The 23,399-nt window shown below is 41.7% G+C and overlaps 1 protein-coding gene and 1 long non-coding RNA gene across 3 annotated transcripts in view; both read left to right on the top strand.

Moving 5' to 3' along the window:
- The window catches only part of LOC119648086 (putative RNA-binding protein Luc7-like 1), a 70,232-nt gene that overhangs the window by 7,598 nt on the left and 39,235 nt on the right, over positions 1-23,399 (top strand). The window lies entirely within an intron of this gene.
- Positions 16-15,015, top strand: LOC119648088. 2 transcript variants are annotated; one of them, XR_005249014.1, is made up of 5 exons: positions 16-777; positions 7,541-7,585; positions 7,809-7,890; positions 13,786-14,007; positions 14,060-15,015. It is a non-coding gene; the product is annotated as an uncharacterized LOC119648088 (long non-coding RNA). The 2 variants fall into 2 exon arrangements; XR_005249013.1 differs by having other exon boundaries at positions 13,786-15,015.

Genomic DNA, 23,399 nt, shown 5'->3' with positions numbered 1-23,399 from the left:
AAATATTCTGTTTTCTCCTAATACGCTATCAATTATTTCTGGCTTTTCATTGAACTTGTAAATGTTCAGGGCTTTTTTCTTAAAATTAGTTGTAAGCGAGACGTTAAAATAACACAATAGAAAAACCCAATAAAAATTTAAAAAGAAAAGAAAATCACATTTTAATATAAAACAATATTAAGGAAGTGTGAAACGAATGGAGAAATCAATCTGAATAAATATTGTTTTGTTCGATGTACTTTTCAGAAAATCCCCATTCAAATAACAATAAAAAATCAAAACAAAATACCAAACTATAATATCAAAAGACAATCTAAGAAACAAAAAAAGGCTCTCGATTACGTTTCCAATGCCAATTATCGCGTGACAAAACGTAAATCCATCACACGGGACTCTACCGAGTCAAAAATGAATACGAGAGTCAGATATTCACTAGGGCATATACCAATGAGAAATTGTGTGTGAGAGATATTTAGATGGGAGATTTGAGGGATGAGAGACAGAAATAACCCCTGTACTGTGAGTTATTAGGCGTTATAGTTACTTAAATTAAGTTAATTTAGATATATTTCATATTATCCTACTACACTTGTACTTGTACAATTATCTCAAGTTTCAATTATTAATCAACTAATTTCAATATCTGTGTAATTATTTAGCGAGGCATAATCTTGTAATCGCGCACTATCCAATTTGAATTATGTTGAAACCGAAACTGTTGTTGAATGCAAAATATTACCAAAACTAAACCAAACAGACCGAAAAGTTAAAGAAATTGTAAGTAAAACAATAACATTTCTAGAGAAACGAATAAAAAAACTGTGAGTAAGGGAACCTTTATGGGACACGTACGTATATATCTTCAGAATATCTTATTGTTATCATAACTATCTTTTTTTTTATCGTTCTCAAATTGAAAAGCAAACACGAGTTTGGTGATAAAAATAAAATTGTTTTATGAGTGTGTACCAATACGGTTAGATGATGTAATAACTAATTGTGTGCACAATAATTTTATTGTATTTGTTTAGATATTATTGACTGGGGTCTGGAGGTATCTTTAGGATTTTAGAGCTTTTTTGGGGGGTATTTTTGAGTTGTCTAGTTCAGGCGATGTCACATTGCTGATATCAGCTAGGCTTCTGAAAATTGTTTAGATTTGGCGCTCTTGTTGTATTTATATTTAACGTGGAGATTTAGATAATTTTGTAGATGGGAAATACTGAAGAACTCATCCTCAATTTTTTGTATTTAAATTTATTTAATCTATTTTGTGTCGGCACTAAATTGTATTTTTGACCTGACTTAACGCCCTTTTCATTTGTGATTACACGTTTGGAAGCATTTCCAGGTGCAGTCTGTGAACAAAGATCAATCACTTGTAGGGATTTGACAGAATGTCATAATTGTAGCGCCCACCTTACTTTAAGGGGTTCATCTCGTGTGAAGGCGGTTTTTTTTCGCTTTTTTTTTAGAAATTTTTTGTGAAGAACTTGATAAAGATACAAATACGAATTTTTCACCATAGATTTATTAATGTCTTGAGCGTGCATAGTAATTTTTGCAGCCCGATCGCATAGTCTGTCATGGAAATACAGAGCAATTTATACACCCATCTCCAAAAAAAGGCGTTTTTCTGCTGCCACGCTAGAGGGCGTGTTGATCATCTTAAAGAAAAAAAGTAAACGGCATTTTAACGTGCAGAGTTAACTACAGTCCGCAAACTAGGATTATTAAAAAATATTAAAAGCTAAATTTTTGGCACCGTGTTAAACTTTTTTTTTTGTTAATTTTGGTGTTTTTTAAGGTTTTGTGAAAGCACAAAACCTTATTAAAATCGGTTTACTGTCTGTCTGTCTTTTTTTTTGTGTGGATGGATGGAGGTGGATATCTTACAAAGACACTGCCGCGCCAGATTGCAGCAGCGTGTGGGATTCTCACCCACTAAAACTGCCCCCACTTTCTCCTTCTTCCTTCCCCGCGGGACCGTCGCAAAGTATTACTTCGCCGGGTGAACTGCGCTTTAAGCGACCAAGCCTTCCGTTCTTCGCGTCCTCCTTACGCGCTCCGCTCTGCCAAGTTCCTCCTTTATTCTTTTGATTGCGGAGTTCACCGCACATCAGTTTTCCTCCGACTTCAACATTTCCCCGACGATGTTGTGCGGGCTTAGTTTGGTTTTTAGGGAGTCTTCCAGACTCCTCCTTTCTGAGAAAAATCGTGGACAGTGAAACATCACATGCTCCGGGTTCTCAGGTGTGCAAACGCATTCAGGACACAAGGGAGAATCATCCATCCTGAATTGGTGCAGGTACTTCCTGCAACCACTATGTCCTGACAGGAATTGCGTCAGATGGTAGTTAATCTCGTCGTGTCGTCGCTGGATTCACACCTCAATACGGGGAATCAAAGTGTGGGTCCAGCGCCCCTTCTGCGAGTCGTCCCACCGTTTCTGCTACTTCTCCAGCAACTGTCGCCTTGCCGCCTTCCAGTATTTTGCATCCTTTTCAGGAGGATTCATTTTCCTTGTCTCGTCCAGGCAGAGTATCTCACTTGCCAAAATGTCTACCGGGATCAGTCCCGCAATAACACACGCTGTCTCGCCTGATATTGTTCTGAAGGCGCTATACACACTTAGCGCCACTAAGCGGTAAGTCATATTTACCCTCCTACGGTTACTCTCACACGCTAGTGCTTCCTCCCAAACTGGTGCTGCGTATAATAGTGTGGAGCGAACCACTCCGGCCACAAGTAATCTGCGACTGTATCTTGGGCCTCCAATGTTAGGCATCATCCGCGCTAATGATACGCTGGTATTTGCCGCTTTCTCACAGGCATAGTCCAGATGTCCCTTGAAATTAATTTTAGCGTCAACTATCACCCCTAGGTATTTGATAACCGGTTTCGAAGTGATGACGTGACCACCAACACGAATATTAACCGTATTCCTTTTCCAACGATTAGTAATCAAGACCGCCTCCGTCTTTTGTTCCGTAAGGTCAAACTGAGCCATCTCCAGCCACGCTTTTATGGCGCTAATGGTTTCGTTAGCGTAGATTTCAACGTCTTCAGGTTGTTTCGCGACGACAACCACTAGATCATCTGCGAAACCGATTATCGTGGCCTCCTTTGGCACGGGAAGGACAAGGACCCCATTGTACATGACGTTCCACGCGGTGACGGTGTAATACTGGGATCCCTCATCCGTGTCGTACCAAAGTGTCCTCTCCGAAAGGTAACTGTCGAGGAGCTTTATCGAATAACTAGGGACACCTGTTCTAACCAGTGAGCTTTTTATCCACTCCCAACTTGCGGAATTGAACTCATTTTTGATGTCCAACGTCACCATGGGACAGCATTTTTTAGGCGACATCGCGTCTCGAGCCAGCTTCAAAGCAATATCTACGGCGTTGATCGTTGAGTGGGCTTGACGAAATTCACATTGTCGCTCCGATAGTCCATCCTTATATTCGATGATAGGAAGCAGTCTGTTGTAGATGACCCTTTCGAGCATCTTTCCTGCCGTGTCGATGAGGCAAATCGGTCGGCTTTGGGAGCAAAAACTAGTTTCTGCCTCTTTCACCGGTCGGGGAAAACTCCTTCTGCCATGCATATTTCAAACACGCTGATAAACCAGTCGGGTCTGGTCTTAACAGCGAGTTTAAGAGCTCTATTGGGAACAGCATCTATTCTCCGGCAAATTTGCGTAAGTTCCTCCTCAGATATGTATTGTTTGCGCTTCCCTTTATCCGGGGAAGGGGGGGGGATCTCTTCATTCCACCAATAGTTTGAGCGCCTTTTTGCGAGAACTCGTCGCCTCGGCATAGCAGCGTCGCATGCTCTTGTTATGCGTCCCATCATTTGCTCTACCTTTTCTGTAGCCGCACCACCGAGACTTTGGCCTCCCAATAGCATCTCTATGGATGCATCCTCTTCAAACCTTTTCACGAACCAGCCCCGTTTTCCAGCTTCACGGGAACGCACATCGAAGCGTGGCCCATATTCGATCTGGAGGAAAATCGCCTGGTGGTCGCTGTGAGTATAATGCCCACTGACAAGCCATGCGCCAATGTGGTACTTACATATGTCAGATCGACTATTGAGCCCGACTCTGTCCCACGAAAAGTGGCAACATTTCCCGTATTGGCAAGCACCAAGTATAGCTCCGCGAACGCCTCGAGCAGAATACGGCCCCTGGTGTTCGTAGTGGGACTGCCTCAATCCACGGCCCACGCGTTGAAGTCACCCGCTATGATCTTGGGGTTTCTAGTTCTTGCATCCGAGACTAGCATACCTAGCATTCCTTTGAATTCTGTTGTCGTCGCGCTTGGTGGAGCATAGCAACTATATATGTAGATACCAGCTATTTTTGCCCTGACGAATCCAATTTCTGGAAACTCCATCCCTTCTTGAATGGCTTGATTTCCACACGCCCATAATACCGCTCTTATTATTGCGATAAGGCCCGCTGATTATGGCAGCTTCAATTCCCTTCTCATAGATGATCTGCGAGAGAAGGTCATGTGCTGCCTCGCAATGGTTGAGGTTGAGATTTGTATCAACCTCATTTCTTTACTGCATTCAAGGCTCTCCTAAACACTGGGCATCTGCTGCTGCTTGCAACGTGCCGACAGTCGACGTCCTTTTTTTCCTTGCAAAGCATACATTCAGGCTCAGCCTTGCACTCCCTGAACATATGACTTTCTCCCCCACATTTTCTGTAACTTTTTGACTTGTCACGGTCACCGGTGCATTTCGGCGCTATGTGGTCAAATTCCAAATTCCGTCTAAAGCAGCGCTTGAGGGGCACCTGGTCCTTGAGTCAGCAAACGAACCAACCAATTTTTACTTTTCCAGCCGCCAGCAATTTGAACGCTGCTTCAGCTGGTAAGCTTATGATTGCCGTTTGCGTGCCTCCGTATGCCTTCCTCAGTCCCCTGATTGCGGAATCTTGCAAGCCAAGTGGTCCGAACTGCTTTTCTAAGGCGTCGCGGATATCCTCCTTGGTCGTGATTTCGTCAATGTGCTTACATTGTATGACAATCTCCTGCTTTCTGGCCCATACTTGTGCTTCTTCTCCTAAGGGCTTCTCCACCTTGCCGAGGAAATTTTGCACCGTTTTGCTAGGAGACTTCTTCAACTTCAACATCAAATCTCCTTTTTGGGAGCGTCTGATTCGGCTGACGTTTTCTCCAAGGTCCATCTCCTCAGGATCGGATTTGACCTTCCTGAGGGTATCGGCATAAATAATATCCCTTTTTTTGGAGATGATAATTAATTCGGGCCGTAATCTTCTTTTCTGTGTCGTATTTTTCCTTCCGCCAACCTTGGTCCATGATTCCTTAGTTCCTTTTTGGGGCTTTGCCTCCCTTGGCTCGATTGGAGCCGACGCCGCAGTTTCCACTATTTTGGTAACTTTGTTTGCGTTCCCCTTTGCTCGTGAGAGGCCTTTTTGCCTTTTCGCGTCCTGTGAGGATCCGAAAGAATCGTTCGCACTCTCTCTACTCCTCTTTTCAAGCGGTAAGCTGCTTGTGGATTTTGAGGGGGTGTCACTTGTGTAGCATGGGTGACGCTTGATTTCTTCGAGGCATCTTTTTCGTCCTTGGCACCCTTGTATAGTACACGAATGACAGACAACTCTACTATTTTACCACCGAGTAGGGCAAACGGTGATTCGTCCGGACTCTGACACAGCTCCTCCGCTTGGTTTTTCCATTGGGCGCTTACGTATTTATTAGCCTTCCGGAAGCTTCCCTGATTTCCTTCTTTCATCAACGTTGATTTCGGAGGAGATCGCACGATCGTCGAGCTTCTCTTAAATGGATCAAACACTAAGTCCTGCGACATGTTCCGACCAGGTGTAGTCACCCCACTATGGGCTAGTGAATGACCAGTTTGTGGGGCATCTTTGCGTGTGTTTTGAACAGGCGTTCTCGGGAGTGATATACTCCTTTTCAATGCCTCTTTCTCCAGACTACTCGTAGTATTCGATGCAACGGTGGCCAAGGAATCCACCACCGAGGCACTGCAGTCGAGGGATATCGACGGCCGCCGGTACTGGGTTTCCGAAGCCCTGCACCATAACTTTATTCTCCTTCTGTTCTTCCATGTTTGGTTTAATTTTTGGGTATCCTTCCCATAACCAATTTTTATCCATGGGCGGGCGTTTACTTCCCACCTACCTGGCCTGCGCATAAGCATGCCCATACACGCACACCTCCAAATGCGTATATGTCCATATTCCTACGCATCCGTGGAGCATTCCCTTATCCGCACGAAGGGATGCGCCTGATGGGAGATTTGGCAACTCCGCACAGGCGTCTGTGTGTCTGTCTGTGGTGGCATCTGTCAGTCGAGTCAACAACAACCCTGCTGCGCCACAAAGTCATTCGAACGTCATTCGGACCGACAAATACGCACTTTATCTCGGCGATCGACATAAATCTGGCATGTGACTTATCAAGTGTTTAACATTATAATTTCCGAAGGACTACGAATATCAAAAGACAACTTTGCCCATATATTCTACACTATATCTAGATACAATTAATGCCAAAAACAAAAATTCGATTCCGCGGATCTGACACACGGAATGACCCTCTTAATTCTGATTAAAAGCCCCACTGATACTGGGCTTATATTTAATTCTTAGGTTTAGTTCCCATGCAATGTAATTGGACTAATATGTGCCGTAGATCCATCAGAACTGATAACATATGAAGTTTCGTTTGATTGCGTTTGCACCGACTGACTGGATTGATTAAACTGTTTCCCAACGTTTTTTGTTGAGCCATTTGGCCAAATCGATGACTTTACATTGGGTTAAAATATCTACCAGTTTTAGTATCTACGTTTTACTATGGTTTTAGTATCATGTCAGATAGATTCATCAAACGAATATTGGAAATATTTTTGTGTAAAGTTGAACATTACCAGCGTCATCCATGTGATGCTGCAACGTCCCCTTTTGTAGTTGGTTGTGATGTTCCAAGGATGCTTTTTGTCTCGTTAAATTTCACGTAGATATGGTTCAGTGTTTTGTTGTTCATCCTAGATAGATGTATTTCTGAGTAACTTCCGAGGTACTTTGTAAGTGGATTCATTATTAGGGCCTTTTTTTCAAAATAAGTCACCCCTTCATGACATCACAATTCCCAAAATAATAATGTTTGAATCGTATTTCGAGGAATATATCTCCCAAAAAGTAGATTCCATTAGTATTAGTTTGTTCGTCATTAGTCTCCCCGTACATGTTAATTTGATTATCGAATCTTTTTTGGCCAAATTCACTAATATTTGCACGCTCTTCATAAAGCAAATACCGTTCGTTGTATCACTTAGCTTAGGAGGTGGATGGAAGTATTAGGCAAACAAAATATGTCTACCAATTTCCTGGTTGCTCGCAATTAGTTATTACATGTTAATTTAATTATTTATTCCAAAATGACCTTTATACGAAGATAAAAACAAAACAAAAAAAAACCAAAGAGCAAAATGTAATTTATTTATTTTTATTATTTACATCGAAACTGTTCTCTCTCAGTGTGTGATGATCTTTATGTAAATGGGGTCTTCGGGCACTTGTTTGGTAAGTCAAAATGATTCTCACAGAATATGTAAAAGAACAATTGCAATTGAGTATCTTATTGTTTGATTGCGCTTAAAAAAAGATTTTATTCGGTTAAATTGATTGTGAATTGAAAGCTCCGTTTCGAACTGGAAAATTGAATGTGAAAACAAGCAACCAATCGAACAGTATGATACTCGGCAATGTTGCAACTTAAACTAATGAAATAATCCGATTGAAATAGTTTCTATGATTATCGCAACGAACCTGTCTCTCAACTAGTGTCGCGTTCACAACATAAATCATTGTTCCGTATGCAGTTTTTGGTACGTATTTTCATTTATTTTGTGTCAATAGAGGTTTTACTTAGGAAGTGGTTGATATTTGCAGTGTTAATCGTTTGGAAGGGATTTGAGGAAGGTGTTTAGATGATTCCTTGGGAGGACCATAAAAACTTAATCTCACCACTCAAGGTCATTCCGAGTGATACATTGCAGGAACTTTGTGTACATGGTTTTGGGTTTTTTCAATAGGCATTGGGGAGGTATCTAAAATTTTTCTGAGTTTTACTGATAACAATACGTTGATGATCTCATGCTTAAAAAAGTCAAACAAAATTTTGATTTGTATCCTAAGATCCTTTGATGGAGCCAATGCTCTCCTAAAAAATCGAAGAAAACAAATAAAACCTAGAGAAATCCCTATTTGATTAGACGGTTTCCATCGCAGATAATTTGAAATAATTTAGGACTTACTTTTTTCCTATTCGCTAGTGTTATTTATTGGCCTTGCAAATACCGATATTTCGGGAACCATTTGTTCCCTTCATCAGTACTAACAAGTCCCGATGAAGGGAACAACTGGTTCCCGAAATATCGTTGTTTGCAAGACCAATAAATGACACTGCTAATAAGTCCCGATGAAGGGAACAAGTGGTTCCCGAAATATTGGTATTTGTAAGACCCATAAATAACACTAGCGAATAAAATCGAAGAAAACAAATAAAAGCTAGAGAAATCCCTGCGGTTTCCATCGCAGATAATTTGAAATAATTTAAGACACCTTTTTCCTCTTCGTTAGTGTTATTTATTGTTCTTGCAAATTTCGATATTTCGGGAATCACTTGTTCCCTTCATCAGTGCTAACCAGTCCCGATGAAGAGAACAAGTGGTTCCCGAAATCTCTGTATTTTCAAGACCAATAAATAACACTAGCGAATAGGAAAAAAGCAAGTCTTAAATTATTTCAAATAATTTAATCACTAGAAATACCGCGTAATTACACTTAGACATCGCAGGTACTATACTTCCGGAATCAGCTGCCTTTTACTTTCCCCTTCACGGGAGAACAGGTTCCCGGGATGCAATATCTGAATGTCAACAAAATTGCTTTGTCGATTTCTTCGATCCAACTAATTTATAATATGCAAATCAAAGATGGGAAGGACTTTTTCTTTCAAATTCCGCATTTAATAACTGAGTTAAGTAAGGAAACAATTTCCAAAATTTGTTCCTCCCAAATAAGGTGTGGTGGTGCTAATCGCCTCCAGACACCTTCCTCTTGAGTAAGAAACTCATCATCACCATCTTAGGCAGGGTATGCATTCAAATAAACACTTCAAATTTATAAAAGAAAAACCTTTCGCTGAAATTCTGCTAACAACCATCATCCTCACCTGGTAATACCCAAAGTTGTGACCTCGAGTTGAAAAGGAAAATTGCCGGGTTCAAGGTAAACGTAAAAGCAGTTACAATGAGAATGTTGAGAACATGCAACACACAACATGCTTGCAGAAATGAGTATGACTGTGACACTCTCACTAGGGGGGACAAACCGCTATAACTGAGCTGAGCTCACATGGGATAAGAATTCTCCTGAGACATGTGAATTCAGGGGCTACCCCGGTTCCCATGGTACCAGTATACCCTTGGTAAGGTTTCGCCACCTAAAGCCACTTCAGATGAGTCCCCGTGCGAGCCCGGGTCTGATCGCCCTGATTAGGCCTTTGGTGCATTTGGCTTGCGCATGATGGTCAACAAACTTAGTCAATACAGTGTTTCTCGGTGCCACCACATGGAGGTTCTCCTTGGCCACTAGGTTTTGGTTTGGCCGACAGAGTTGCTGCCGCGTCTTCTTCGCCGCAACCTTAGAGAATCAATATGAAGTAGTGGTGAATCCAAGCAAATGGTCAGTTTTTTTGGATACCTGGTCCCCTTGTCAATCACTGTCAAAGTGACCTAGTTGTATCCATAACTAACCAACGTGAAGCAGCTCGGAGCATTCTTGGGTATGTTGAATTTTTACAGAAGGTTCATTACCCAAAGCGGAGCGTGCGACCGAGATCTACTTGGTATGTACCTAGCAACTGTCGACCCCCCACTAAGCGGCCATTCGCAAGGAAAAGAGTATCGTCCAACAACCATTAAAGAGTTGAAAGAGAAACCCGTTTTCTACTTACCAACAGACAAAAGAAACGCAGTGGTCATTATGGACAAAGGAGCATACGACCACTTAGTACGTAAAAAAATAGAAGAAAGTAAGTTTCACATCATCAGGAAGGACCCTCTGCCAGATTCCGTTAAAAGAGTGGAAAAGGCTCTGGCTGAATGCAAACCCATTATTAAGAAAGCAGCCGAAATTAGAATGCCTAACCCATCTCTGCCCAGAATCAAATGCCCAAGGTATTTATGGAGAACCTATAGAAGGAACTCGAGGAGACTGGGGCACTCTCGAGATTCTGGTTCAGATATGTGGACGATGTATTAGCAATTATCAAAAGGGAAAAAGCCGGGACGATCCTCGAGAAACTCAACCGAGAACACATGAACATCGAGTTCACCATGGAGACCGAAAAGGAAGGGGAGATACCGTGCCTGGATTAAAAAATAATCCGGGATAGAGGAGATTTTGAATTCGACATCTACAGGAAACCGACCCAGACACAACGAACCATAACATACACCTCAAGCCACGATTTCAACCGTAAGATGGCGGGATATAACTTTATGATTCATAGGATGGTTACAACACCGTTCAACGAGGGGAGAAGGAATAAAGAAATGAACTACATCTTGGAAACAGCGAAGAAAAATGGATACAAACGGAACTTCATCGAAAACCGGATCAAAAAGAAACAACGCCAGGCCTCAAGACAAAAACTTCCAACACTCCTCCAGGGGGCGAAATCGGTTGCTAGACATATAATAGAGCAGGGACATCATTTGTCGTTGGACAACGCCAACATTTTGAAGGAAGTGAACGACGTTAGAAAACTAGACTCCTACGAGAGCCTCCACATCTTGAAAATTCCCCTCGAAAAAAGGTTAAACACGGACATGGGTTGCAATTTTTTCCACTTTGGTAGAACTTTTAGGAAGATATCGTTAAGAAGGGGACAGTTGGTCCCCGAAATGCGTATTTGTATACAAGAAAAAATACTTTTAGCAAATAAAAAGGAAAATATCGTCAAAGGCAAATTTTTTACTTCAAATTTCGGCTACCTCCTAATTCAAACCAAAATCACTATGGTTGAAGCAAGGGAGTTAACCATCTTTACGGATCACAAGCCGCTAACCTTCGTTTTCCATACAAATATCGAGTGTTTACCGTTGATATCCAGCATGTATGCGATTGCAGTTTACCGTAGATATCCAGCATGTATCCAGTTGCGAAAACGTTTTTGCGGATGTATTATCGCGCGCTGAGAAGTTACAATCATTTATCAATTAGGCGAAATCTTGGCAGCATCTCAGTCCAAAGACGAAGAGCTCAAAATGCTGCAACAGGAAAACAGAGGGCTTCGACTAAAGCAATTCCAGGTTCCAAGGTCAGCTACAAGCTATGGTGTGATGCGTCTACTGGTATCATCTGACCTTATATAACTCCTACATTCCGAAAAACTGTTTTCAACACCTTACATTACCCATCCTACCCAGGAACAAAACCCCACTGTCAAACTAGTAACACGGAGGTATGTTTGGCAATCTATCAAAACGTTTGCAGAAATTGGACGCGTGGTTGCAATAATTATCAGCGATCAAAAGTCATGTGGTTGCACCAGTTGGGACCTTTGCGCCACCATCTTATCATTATGCCTTATTTTGAGGGGGCAAAGTTACGGCCTTCTGTCAAAACCGATTGCAGAAATTGGACACGTGGTTTCAATAATTATCAGCGATCAAAAGTGACTTGTCATGCGGTTGCACCAGCTGAGACCTTTGCGCCACCATCATTTAGATTCGAACACGTTTATCTGGATCTTATCATTATGCCCTATTGTGAGGAGTAACGCTACTGCTTGACCATTGTAGACCATTTCTCACGTTGAAAGTAGCACCTATTCCCGATCAAGAAACCATCAGAGCGTTCTTTGACACATGGATCTTCAAGTTCGGTATACCACTACCGATAACCGCAGATCAAGGAAGGCAGCTTGGATCAAGGTTGTTTCAAGGACTCAGCAACCCGACCGGCACAACATCTATCAAAACTACAGCATCCCATTCGGCAGGTAATGGAAGGGTTGAGCATTTTCACCGTCAGCTCAAAGCAGCAACACGATATTACAATAGCCGCTAGACGAAAGTAATACCTGTCGTGCTATTAGGCAATTGCACATCTTGGAAAGAAGACCTCGGGGCAACTACAGCGGAAATGGTGTATGGTCAGCCATTACGGCTAATTTCACCAACGAGTTAAGACAGCGTTTCCAAATGACTTACAGTCAATGGTGGTCAAGGTGATAACAAAAGAGTCTTCATATTCAAAGGCACCGAGTCAGCAAGCCATGTTTTCATCCGTAACGATGGTCCAAACAAAATACTCCAACATACGTACCAAGGCCCATATCGGGTGATCAGCAGAATGAATAAGTTCTTTAAAGTTGAAATTGTTGGACGTATGGATACTGTGATGATCGACATCGATCCATCGATGTCTACTCACAGCTGCCACATTGTGAATACGACAATGAGACGCAGGATCAATGTTGTATTCAAATAAATACAAATTTACAAAAAAATGTTTATCAGCGATCAGAAGTGACTTGTCATGTGGTTGCACCAGTTGAGACCTTTGTGCCACCATCATTTTTTTTGAACTTATCGTTATGCCTTATTGTTAGGGGCAACACTACTGCCTGATCATGATAGATTGTTTTTCACATTGGCCGCAAGTAGCACCAATCCACAACCAAGAAGCCATCATAGTTGTCAGACCGTTCCTTGACTCATGGATCTCCAGGTTCTGCATACCATTTGGGATCACCACAGATCAAGCCAGTTTGAATTGAAGTTGTTTCAAGAACTCAGCAACTTGACCGGGGCAATTTACATCAAAATTAGAGGATCCCATTCGGAAGTTAATAACCACAACAGCCGCTGGGCAGAAGCATTATCTGTCATGCTACTAGGCATTCGCACAGTTTGGAAGGAAGACCTTGACGCAACTGCAGTGGAAGTGATCTATGGTCAGTCGTTACATCTAATTTCCCCAACGAGTTAAGAAAGTGTTTCCAAATGTTACATGCACTTAGTGGAAGTCAACATAACAACAAAAGAGTCTTCATATTCAAAGACCTGGCGACAACAAGCGATGGTCCAAAGAAAATACTTCCAAAATCTGTACCAGGGCCCATATCGGGTGATCAGCAAAACGGATAAGTTCTTTAAAGTTGAAGTTGTTGGACGTATCATCACAGTATCCTTCGATCGATTCAAACCTGTATACGCGATGGCTGACTATATCGAAGAGAACCCAATCCCGGACCAACGCTCCCGAGTGGGACATCGGAAAAATTGTTCAAGCTTCCGTTCAACAACCTGAAGTGACAAACTCAACGAAATTTGACAGACGGGTTAGATTCTCTGGTCGTTACCAGACAGGCCTTCAATAGTTCAACCATAAAAACACCAGAGATTTATAGCTCGGGTCATGACACGGAATTGGGAAGTGCTATTGCTAGACTAGAGCAGTCATTTTTGTAGAGGGTCTGTCTACTCACAGCTGTCACATTGTGAACACGACAATAAGGCTTTCATGTATCTATTTTCTAGTTTCAATTCTCGATCTGCCGCATACGTCCTAGTGCATTATCTAAAAATTCCCCCATGTATCTGACAATACCCCGCACTTATTGAAAAACCTGAAACCATGACCAACAAACACAAGTAAATTAGGGCACATTGTTGCTTTCTGAATAACTTTTCCTTTATATAAAGCAGCACGTTCCACAAAATAGGTGTTTAGGTATTGGAAAGTTAAGTATCTTTGACTGTCAGGCAAATACCCTAAAACTATGATTGCAATTATCATAGATATCAAATGAAAAGGCTACATAAAAGCTTTGTCCTAAGTTGGGGAAAAGATGATCGTACTCATTCTACGGTTCATTGTTGTACTACCACAAAACATCTCTTCTGCTCAGCCACGTCCATTGAAGATTGGTACGTATTCGATTTTGACAAACTTTGAATGAACGAAACAATTCTTTTCTAGAATTTTCCAAGAAAGAAACAAATCTCTTCTCCTACCAGATTCATTGGTACGTATTAAAATAAAAGAGAAAAAAAACAAGAAAATTCATTTGTTAACAATAATTTTTCTTCCTAAAATACACAAAAAAAAAAAAGATGAATGAAATGTTCGTCGGTTTGATAGTTTCTGGGAAGTACATTAAAGAAAAAAACTAAATATTTATGATGTGTCCGAAAGTTTTAATTATAATTAAATAATATAAGTGCGTCCGGTGTTATCACGAATTAATATCAATACCAAAGTCCATATTTAAACGAATCAACGAGATTATTGCAAGTTCACACTGCAAAAAGATAGAACTATCTAAAATCAAATAAAAATAATTTAAATAAAAATTTTAAAAATATTTAAAAAAAAATATATATCGAGCCCGATCGGTGAGTAAAAATATTTTGTTTGAATTTCAACAATGATGCTGAATGTATTCTATTCTGTCGGAGTCACTTCAACATATCCACACGTAAATATGCATTAAATTGCCTTAAGATACTATAAAATCTCGATTGCGTCTAAGAAAAATACATTCAGTGTCAACGTTTTCTAGTCATGTGCTATACACACAGTTTCTTTTTAATGTTTTTTTTTTTTGATTCCTTCTGAAATTCACAAAACAAATCCAAAGTAAATTGATGTAGATTAAGGCAATGAAAATCTTATTAAGAATCCTTGAAAAATATGAAAGAGTTATATAAAAATGCATATATAATTTATAATATAGAAAAAAAGGGTATAAATTGACAAAAATGATGTTATACAGGCTGTATGTAAGTGACAAATATTTAATTTTTGATAAAACTAGTTTTAAGTGATATTTCTAAGTGATCTGGTTACTTTTCAAATGATATTTGACAGATATTGAACGAGATTTTTTGTTGAGTATGAGTGAGTTGATATGGTTGGCTGCGATGAAAACAGGAATTTCATTGTTCACTCAACAGATTTTAATTGGTGTTGATTATGATCCTTCTACTGTAGTCGAGAAGTTTCTCCACGAGTTTCCTTCTTTGCCACTACTCTAATGACTAGGCCATCTGCATCAATCTTCACTTGTCATAATCCCAGGTCCATCTGCCCTGACCCTGCTTCTAAAACAAATGTCCAATTCATTTTTATATGTCTCTCTGGTGCAGATCAGTCTGGTTTTATGATCAGTGTTGAAATATGTTTCTTGAATTACCAGGTCCATACCATCGAAGACGCTTGCCTCGCAATTTTTCAAAGATAGATGCAAACTCATTGTCATATCGTGCCATACCACTGATCTAACGTTGCATCTCTCTCTCCGTTTCCGCGAGGCGGCGTTCATTGTTTTTGAGTAGTCGGCCAGCACTCAAAATCATACTACTGTGATCAAAAAGTAAGGTGAATTTGTTTATAAAATGTAAATTCTTTATCTATTCTTCCAAATCAATTTCATCGCCACTTTTGCCAACGCTTTTTCCAGTCCTGGAAACAGTGGGAGTGGTCTTTTTTCGGTATAGCCTTCAAGACCTTCTTCGATTCGGTTTTTATCTCCTCAATCGTGTCAAAACGGCGTCCCCGCATTGGCCGTTTGCTGAATAGCCAGAAGTCGCACGGTGCCAAATCAGGCGAATACGGTGGTTGAGGAATGATATGAGTCGAGGTTTTGGGAACAAAGTCGCGAAGAAACAATGCAGTATGACGCTTTTTTTCCAAAAAATTGAGCGATTTTGGCACAAATCGAGACTTGACGCGTTTGAGACACAAAACATCCTTCACAACGGCTTGGGCTGAGTCAAATGATATTCCAACACTAACAACGAGGTCTCTAGTTGTCAATTGATGATTTTCAAGCACCAAATCTTTAATTTTTGGGACGTGGTCCTCGCCGGTAAACGTTGATGGTCGTCCAGAGCGTGGTTCAGCCTGGTTTGAACTCGTTGTACCACTTATAAACATTTTTTTGTGTCATAGTTTGATCACTAAAGGCCTTCCGCAACATTTTCAACGTGTCCGCACAAGAATATTCGTTCCGCAAACAAAATTTGATGCAATCATCCATTGTAAAAATCGAAAAATTCACTTTTGGCTGTTTACAAAAACACGTGTAACACGGAAATAATTGAACCTTTTGACAAACAGGTGATTGGCAAAGGTTATGGGCAGTCCTAACAACCTAGGAAAAAAGAAATTTACTTGCCTCCCTAATGCCCGGGAGTTTTAAATGACAATTTAAACTTTCCTTTTTATCACAGTAGTAGATGTCAACAAGGCGAACGATAACTTCACCGCCAATTGTAAAACCAAAATCATCTCCCAACCCGATTTTTAAGGTTTTGTGTAAAATAAAACCTTAGTAAAATAGGTTGTGTGTCTATCTGTCTGTCAGCCTTTTTTTTTTCTTCTGTAAACCTTACTCAGTTGATGTGTATTGCCTAAAACCTGCAGCGCTTTTCCCCAAACTGGGACTGCATAAAGCATGATGAGCAGCCTGCAAGTGTGCCGCGGTCCTCCTACGTTCCGCATCATCCTTGCCAGAGCCATACTCGTGATGGATGCTTTTTGGCATGTATGCTCTATGTGCTGCTTAATATTGAGTTTTCCGTCTATCGTATTTGACGGCTGGCTTGAAAGTGATGATACAATTCCCGATTCTAATGCAGGCGTAATTTCTCTTGCGCACTTCCGTCTTTTCCTCCGCGAGTGCCAGTCCAGTGCTCTCTAACCAAGCCTTAACAACGTTGATTGCTTGATTTGAGTACAACTCAGCATCCTCGGGATGCTTTGCGACCATTACCAGTGCTATATCGTCGGCGTAACCCACCACCGTGACCTCCCCCGGAACCAGAAGGTTAAGTACATCATTATACATGATGTTCCACAATAGTGGGTCCAGTACAGAGCCCTGTGGGACACCTTCGGAGACAACGTACTCGTTGGGTCAATCATCGGTATAACACCAGAGCTTCCGCTCTCGCAAGTAGCTATCGAAAATAGCGGCGAGGTAGGTGGGAACACCGATCATCGCCAGAGGCTTTCGTATAAGGTTCCAACTGGGCGAGTTGAATGCATTCCTCACATCCAGGGTCACCAGCACACAATATTTGCTATTGCTAACCTCGTCCGTAAATTGCATTTTCAGACAAGCCAGTAACGGTTTTGATGGAATCAATGGTAGATTTGGCTTTACGCAACCCATACTGCCTATCTGAAAGGCCCCCTTGGCACTCGACGACTGGGAGTAATCTATTATAAAAAACCCGTTCCAACATTTTCCCCATAGTGTCTAGAAGACATATAGGTCTATAGGAGGACGGTTCCCCTGGAGGTTTGCCAGTCTTAGACAGCAGCATCAGCTTCTGCCGCTTCCATGATGCAGGAAAGATACCCTCGGACATGTACGTTTCGATCAGCTCCGTGAACATATCCGGTTTACGGCAAGTTTGAGGATCTTATTCGGTATGCCAAACCCGGGGCTTTGCTGTCGCCTATTCGACTGCAGATCTCCAGCAGTTCGTCCCTGGTGACTGGTGGCATGGACGTCACATTCAAGGGGCGCTGGAAGATGTCTGTACCCCCTTTTTGCTGGGGAAATAACCCATGGATTATTTTCATCAAGAGCTTCGGGCACATCATCTCCGGAGATGATCGGCTTCTGAATCAGCCTGTCATGATCTTATAGGCGCTACCCCATGGATTTATGTCCCCTTTCGAACAGAGCTCCTTAAAACATTCCCTCTTACTCTTACTGGATGATGAACTTGAGGTTCTTGTGGGCTTCTCTATAGGCATGCTCCTTTTGCGCTTGATCGATCTTACTTATTGCCCTCTGAGCCGTTGGTCTGGCTCTGTGACAAATCAATCGAAGGCTGACAAGTTCACTATTGCACCAACAATTGGATCTTCTAGTGGGGAATGAGCATGGAAAGCTCTATCCGTCTAGCTGCCTGCTTTGCTGTGCAGTTCAAACCACACCACATCACACCTCCATTCATCCATCGGTTTTGCAGATCATCCTGATGTTCTTTTGGATTGACTTCCAGGGTGCGGGTCTCCTGCCCCATGGCTCCGTCCTCAGTTCAAAGGTGATTGTCTGGTGGTCGCTGCACATGAAGTCCTCGCTAACTTGTCAGGACATATCACGTGCCGGCGCAGGGTTGACAAAAGTAAGATCTACAACTGAATCAGATCATTCTTTCCGATAAGTGTTTACATCACCTTCGTTGACCAGAACTACATCCAACTGGGCCAATGCTTCTATAATAATAAGCCCCGCCCCCTTGCGTTAGTCTCTTTGCTCTCCCACTCGATGGCCCACGCATTCAAGTCACCGGCTATCACCTATAGATCTTGTCTCCTTGCGTCGTGAACAAGATCGTATAACAGGTCTTCAAACTCAGGCAGTGTGAGGCTTGGTGGGACGTAGCAGCTGTATACGAATATACCGCTTATTTTTGCCCACACAAAACCACTAGCCGCCTGACCCATGCTATATTGTATGACTTGACGACCGCAGCGCTACCAGTCGAATCTGTGACCCATACACCACCGTCAAGATTTCTGTATGGTTTACTAATGATAGCAATTTCTATCGCGGATTCGTAAGTGGTCTGCGCAAGCAAATCTTGCGCGATCCTGCAATGATTGAGGTTAATTTGTATTAACCTCATTTTTTTACTGCAGTTAACGTCTTTCTGAATTCCGGGCATTTACTACTTCCGGCAATATGCCGATTATCCCGTCCCTCCTTTTCTTCGCACAAAATGCATTTGGAATCTCTATTGCACTCCTTGGCAATATGTTCTTTCTCCCCACACCTTCGACATCGATCAGACCGATCGATGCCGCTAGTGCATGCCTTCGCGAAGTGTCCAAAGATTAGGCATTTGAAGCACCTCTTTGAAGAGATCTGTTCTCTTAGTCGGTAAACAATACATCCAATCCGAACCTTCCCCAAGGCCAACAACTTCTGCGCTGACTCCACTGGCAGTCGCGTTGCGTTGGTACCGCCATAAGCTTTTCTTAGGCTCACGTAAGATTCTTCACTGAATTCTTCCAACTTGAATTGTTGCTTCAAGGCAGGGCAGATCTCTTCTCTGCATGTTACCTCATCGAGATCCTTGCACTGTATATAGATCGGACGTTTTTGGCAAAGAACCGGGGAGAATGTTGCCCCAAGTGAGTTTATAACTTTGTTACGAAAGCCGTCAGTTTTTCCCACGCTGGATTTTTTTCAGTTCGAACATGAGATCTCCTTTCTGGGTCCTCCGGATTTTGCAGACATTTCCGACTAGGTCTTTTAGGTCGGGGTCGCTTTCTTCAGTTTCTCTGTATCTCCGCATATGTTAGATGTCCTCTACTGGAGATTACAGTTGCCTCCGGGCTAATTTGCACCTTTGGTTTCTTGTTCCTTTTTTTGTTCACGACTTAGTCCAACCACCGTTCCCAATTTCCTTCAGTTTCGCTGCGCTAGCCGGCATTCCTACTTCTCAAAAGAGTGGAAAAGAAAGGAATCATCGTTAAAACTCCGTAAAAGAACATCCGTCTTGAGTTCGAAAATAAAAGGGGAATTTGCGTGTTAACTTTTGGTTTTCTGGTTTTCGCTCTGAGGTGTCCTATATCCTCCACATTAATATCCTCTGAACAATTATGGAGTAGTGTGGAGAGTTTAGATCACCGGTTCCTTTGTTCTTCATCAATTACAAGAAGGCTTTCGACACCGTGAACAGGGAGGTATTTGGAGTGCTCTACCCATGGGCGGGGTATCCCGAAGAATGTAATATCCATCACCAGAGTGAGTTGTGATGGTGCAAAATATCACCTCAGAGGAATTTTAAAGCCGAAAGCGGAGTCCGCAAGGGTTGGATTTTAGCACCGAGCTCTTGATTATTGGTGACGTTCTTCATGCTTCCTCAACTTTCCTTAAATATCTCGACTGTGGTAATGGATCTTTGCTAAATGGCTCTGTTGTCGAACTCAAGATAAACACCAACAAAACCAAACTTTTCAGGCAGACACTCTTCCTATTTGTATTAATGGGCAGAACACCGAAGGCGTCAAATAGCCGAAGTCGGCCCCGAACTTGTTGTTCGACGCATTAAAACCTTAAATTCACTTTCATTGTTTTATTCAAAATCTGCCAATGCAGCTATCTCAATACCAATATCATGTTGAGACTACTCTGTGTTAATATGCATGGCATAGCCAATATCCTAGAAGGGGCGGTAACTTAGAAGCTCCAAACTTTTATTAATTCATGGTTTCGTTGTTTCATCGGAGTATTTTAGATTGAATGAAATGAAGAATTTCGATGGCGTACGGGCCAGATACTTGTGAATGTGTTGATGAGAAGGTAGGAATGGCAGTGGTTAGGTCACATATTAAGAGCGGGCAACAACTGCATGGTGGGTTATGCATATATTGTGCTATGTGGGTTATTCAATGGAACGCACTATCTCAGTATGGCCAACGAGTGGGTGGCCTTAGCACAATAGTAGGAGTGCAAACTTTTCGGAAAATTGTGGGGGAGTTGAAAGATTCGGTGATGCGTAAGTGTAGTTGACGGGCATTAGGGGTTTATGGCAAATAAATGGCTTTTTTTGTCGTCTTCGTATAAACGGAAGTTCTACTCAACCAGGCCGTGTATCATCGATCAGAACAATGCATGGACGATGTCTGGTGGAAGGCTAGGATTTCTCATTAAAGTGTATCCAAGTAGATTTCCACTGGTAGTCCAGCGTTGTTATGTAAAATAAATAAATCATTTGGCCTTCGTGAACGACTTGCTGTTGAATCCAGAGATCATTGATCAACATCTGTTGAATTGACGTTGGACATCAGGGTACGTTTGTAATGGAAGAATTCCGATATTTGGGGTACATCATTGGTCAACCTAAATCCTTCAAATAGCTCTGGCGGTTTCTTAAAACGTTAGGGTGGCATGGACGATGTGTGCCTATTTATGATTGCACCACTGACGGGCTTGCTGGAAAAAAGTGGCAGTTTTATGGAATTCAGAAAGTTGATTAGCCTTTTCATGCTTTAAAAATGAGTCTCTTCTACTTTAGTTCTTCATATTCCTGATTTCTACAAACTTTTTGCCATTTATTGCAATGTCAGTCAATATGGCATAGGAATAGTTCTAATGCGGAAATCTGAGAAGGAGGATAACGTTCCTATGTGAGTGATATTATCTTATCTGTAAATGTTATAACGCAAATATCACATTATGTCACTAGAGAGATATTCCCGGCGTTTGCCACATTCATCATGGAAAATGTACGGTAGGGATAAGTAGGTAATGAATGTAAAAATTTAATCTTTAATGCTGGGACTTATGATTCTTGTAAACAAGCAGCTGCTTGAATTTGTGAAATGTATTTCTATACTAAGGATTGTGTGATGTATGGAACCGGTTACAGTAATATTCGGTGATGTTTTGTGATGTGATATCACATTGGCATGAGCAGGCCAGAATATTGCTTATCACAAGAGTAATATCATTATCATTTCTTTACTGACTGTTGATGCGGCGGATGTTGTGATTTTCAGTGATTTTTTGATCGCACTCGGTGATGGTAACGTGATATTACACTTTAAGGTGATATCTCTTTTCTGACATTACATACATCACCTACCTATTTCTACTCTACTATGTAATATCATTTCAATGTCTCTTTATTTCAATTTTTTCCATGATAATTTACACTGTTGCCCATGTTCAAAATTGGTTTACAATGGATACAATTTAAAATATTTACCTTTTTGTTGTTGTGATGCTATGAATTAATATTGCTTTGACAATAAGCTGAATTTTGGGTAAATACGGCGGATCGTCATGTTGTCGAAAGATTGACGACACGACGTCTCCACAAAGTTTAGCTTAGACATAGGCCATGGTCACGCTTTCTTTTTATTCTAGATCGGAGAAGTAATGTATGAGGAATTATTGCCCTTTTATTGAGGTTCTCCGCGCGCAATCGAACTGTCTATTTTCTGTTCTTTCTTACAACACTATTGTGTTAGCTTCAAAAAAGAAAAATCTGATATCTGATGTTGATATGATATCTATGCCGTGAACTGATAGATAGTCTGACACTGAGTTCTAGGGTCTTAATAGTAACAAATTGTCTGAATTTCAGAGTGTCAATCGTTGAGTTGAAGAAAGTTGGCTTTGGTAGGTTTTCAGGCTATTATTGTATCGGCGATGTGGGGTGGAGTTTTTATTACAAATTTCGGGCATGATTGAGGTATTAAACTTTATAGTGTTTGAAACCAAAATTATTTCTAATTGGGGCACGTTATGCTTCAGTGGAAAGCCGGTACCGAAGTTTCGGGGCATCACACACCTTGGCTTTTAGCTTCCTGCGTTCATCAATTCCCCTCCAGGCTTCCACAGTTCTTTGACTTTGGTATTGGGTATGCAAGTGTCCTGTTTTTAAGGTTTTGTTTGTAAAACAAAATCTTATCAAAATCGGTTCAATGTCTGTCTGTTTGTCTGTCCGTCTTTTTTTTTTTTTTATACGTTGGAAGGTGGAAAGATTCAAAACCTACCGCTGGCTCCTGCCATACGGTTATGTGAGACTTTTACTCACTAAAACCACCTCCTTCTCCTTCGCTTACCCCGCGGGACTGCCATTTCGGTATTACATCGCGGGGCAGGATCAGTTATCAACTGCGGCTTCTGTCGTTATTTGTCACTTTCCTCCGAAGCTCCTCTCTCCTCAGCAGATTGTGCATCGACTTCATTAATTTTTCAACCGCCCTCCAAGATGTTTCAGAGGCTAGCATGTGGTCCACAATATTCTCGGGTGTCAACCGTGCCTCGGCGTCAATTTTCGCCTCCGCTCTCATCTGGAATAATCCTGTGTGTCCAGCGTCCTTTAGGTGAATCATCCCACCTTTTCTGCCATTCCAAAATAGAATCGCTTCGTGCCAATTGCCGACGATTGGTATAAGACTCACCGATTGCATATAATGGGTCATAGAGGCGTCGACACCTATTCGCCAAGATGTCGATGGGGATCATGCCGGCTATCACACAAGCTGCTTCATCTGAAGTTGTACGGTAAGCGCATGACGTATGTAATGCGCTCAATCGGTATGGGGCTGCGATTTTTCTTCTGTTTGCTTCCACTTTCAAAGACGATGCCCAGACTGGAGCCGCAGAAAGCAAGATGGAGCTAATAACTCTCGAGATTAGGAACCGACGGCTTTGCCTGTCCGTCTGTCTGTCTGTCTGTCACAGGCACTTTTCTTGGAAACGGCTATACTGATTGACACGAAATTTGGTGAGAAGGTGGGAACTGTGGACCCCCAGACCCATTGTAAGATTTTTGAG

This window comes from Hermetia illucens, chromosome 2, assembly GCF_905115235.1.
Source record: "Hermetia illucens chromosome 2, iHerIll2.2.curated.20191125, whole genome shotgun sequence".
Lineage (NCBI taxonomy): Eukaryota > Metazoa > Arthropoda > Insecta > Diptera > Stratiomyidae > Hermetia > Hermetia illucens.
This window is presented reverse-complemented; position numbering and strand designations above follow the sequence as displayed.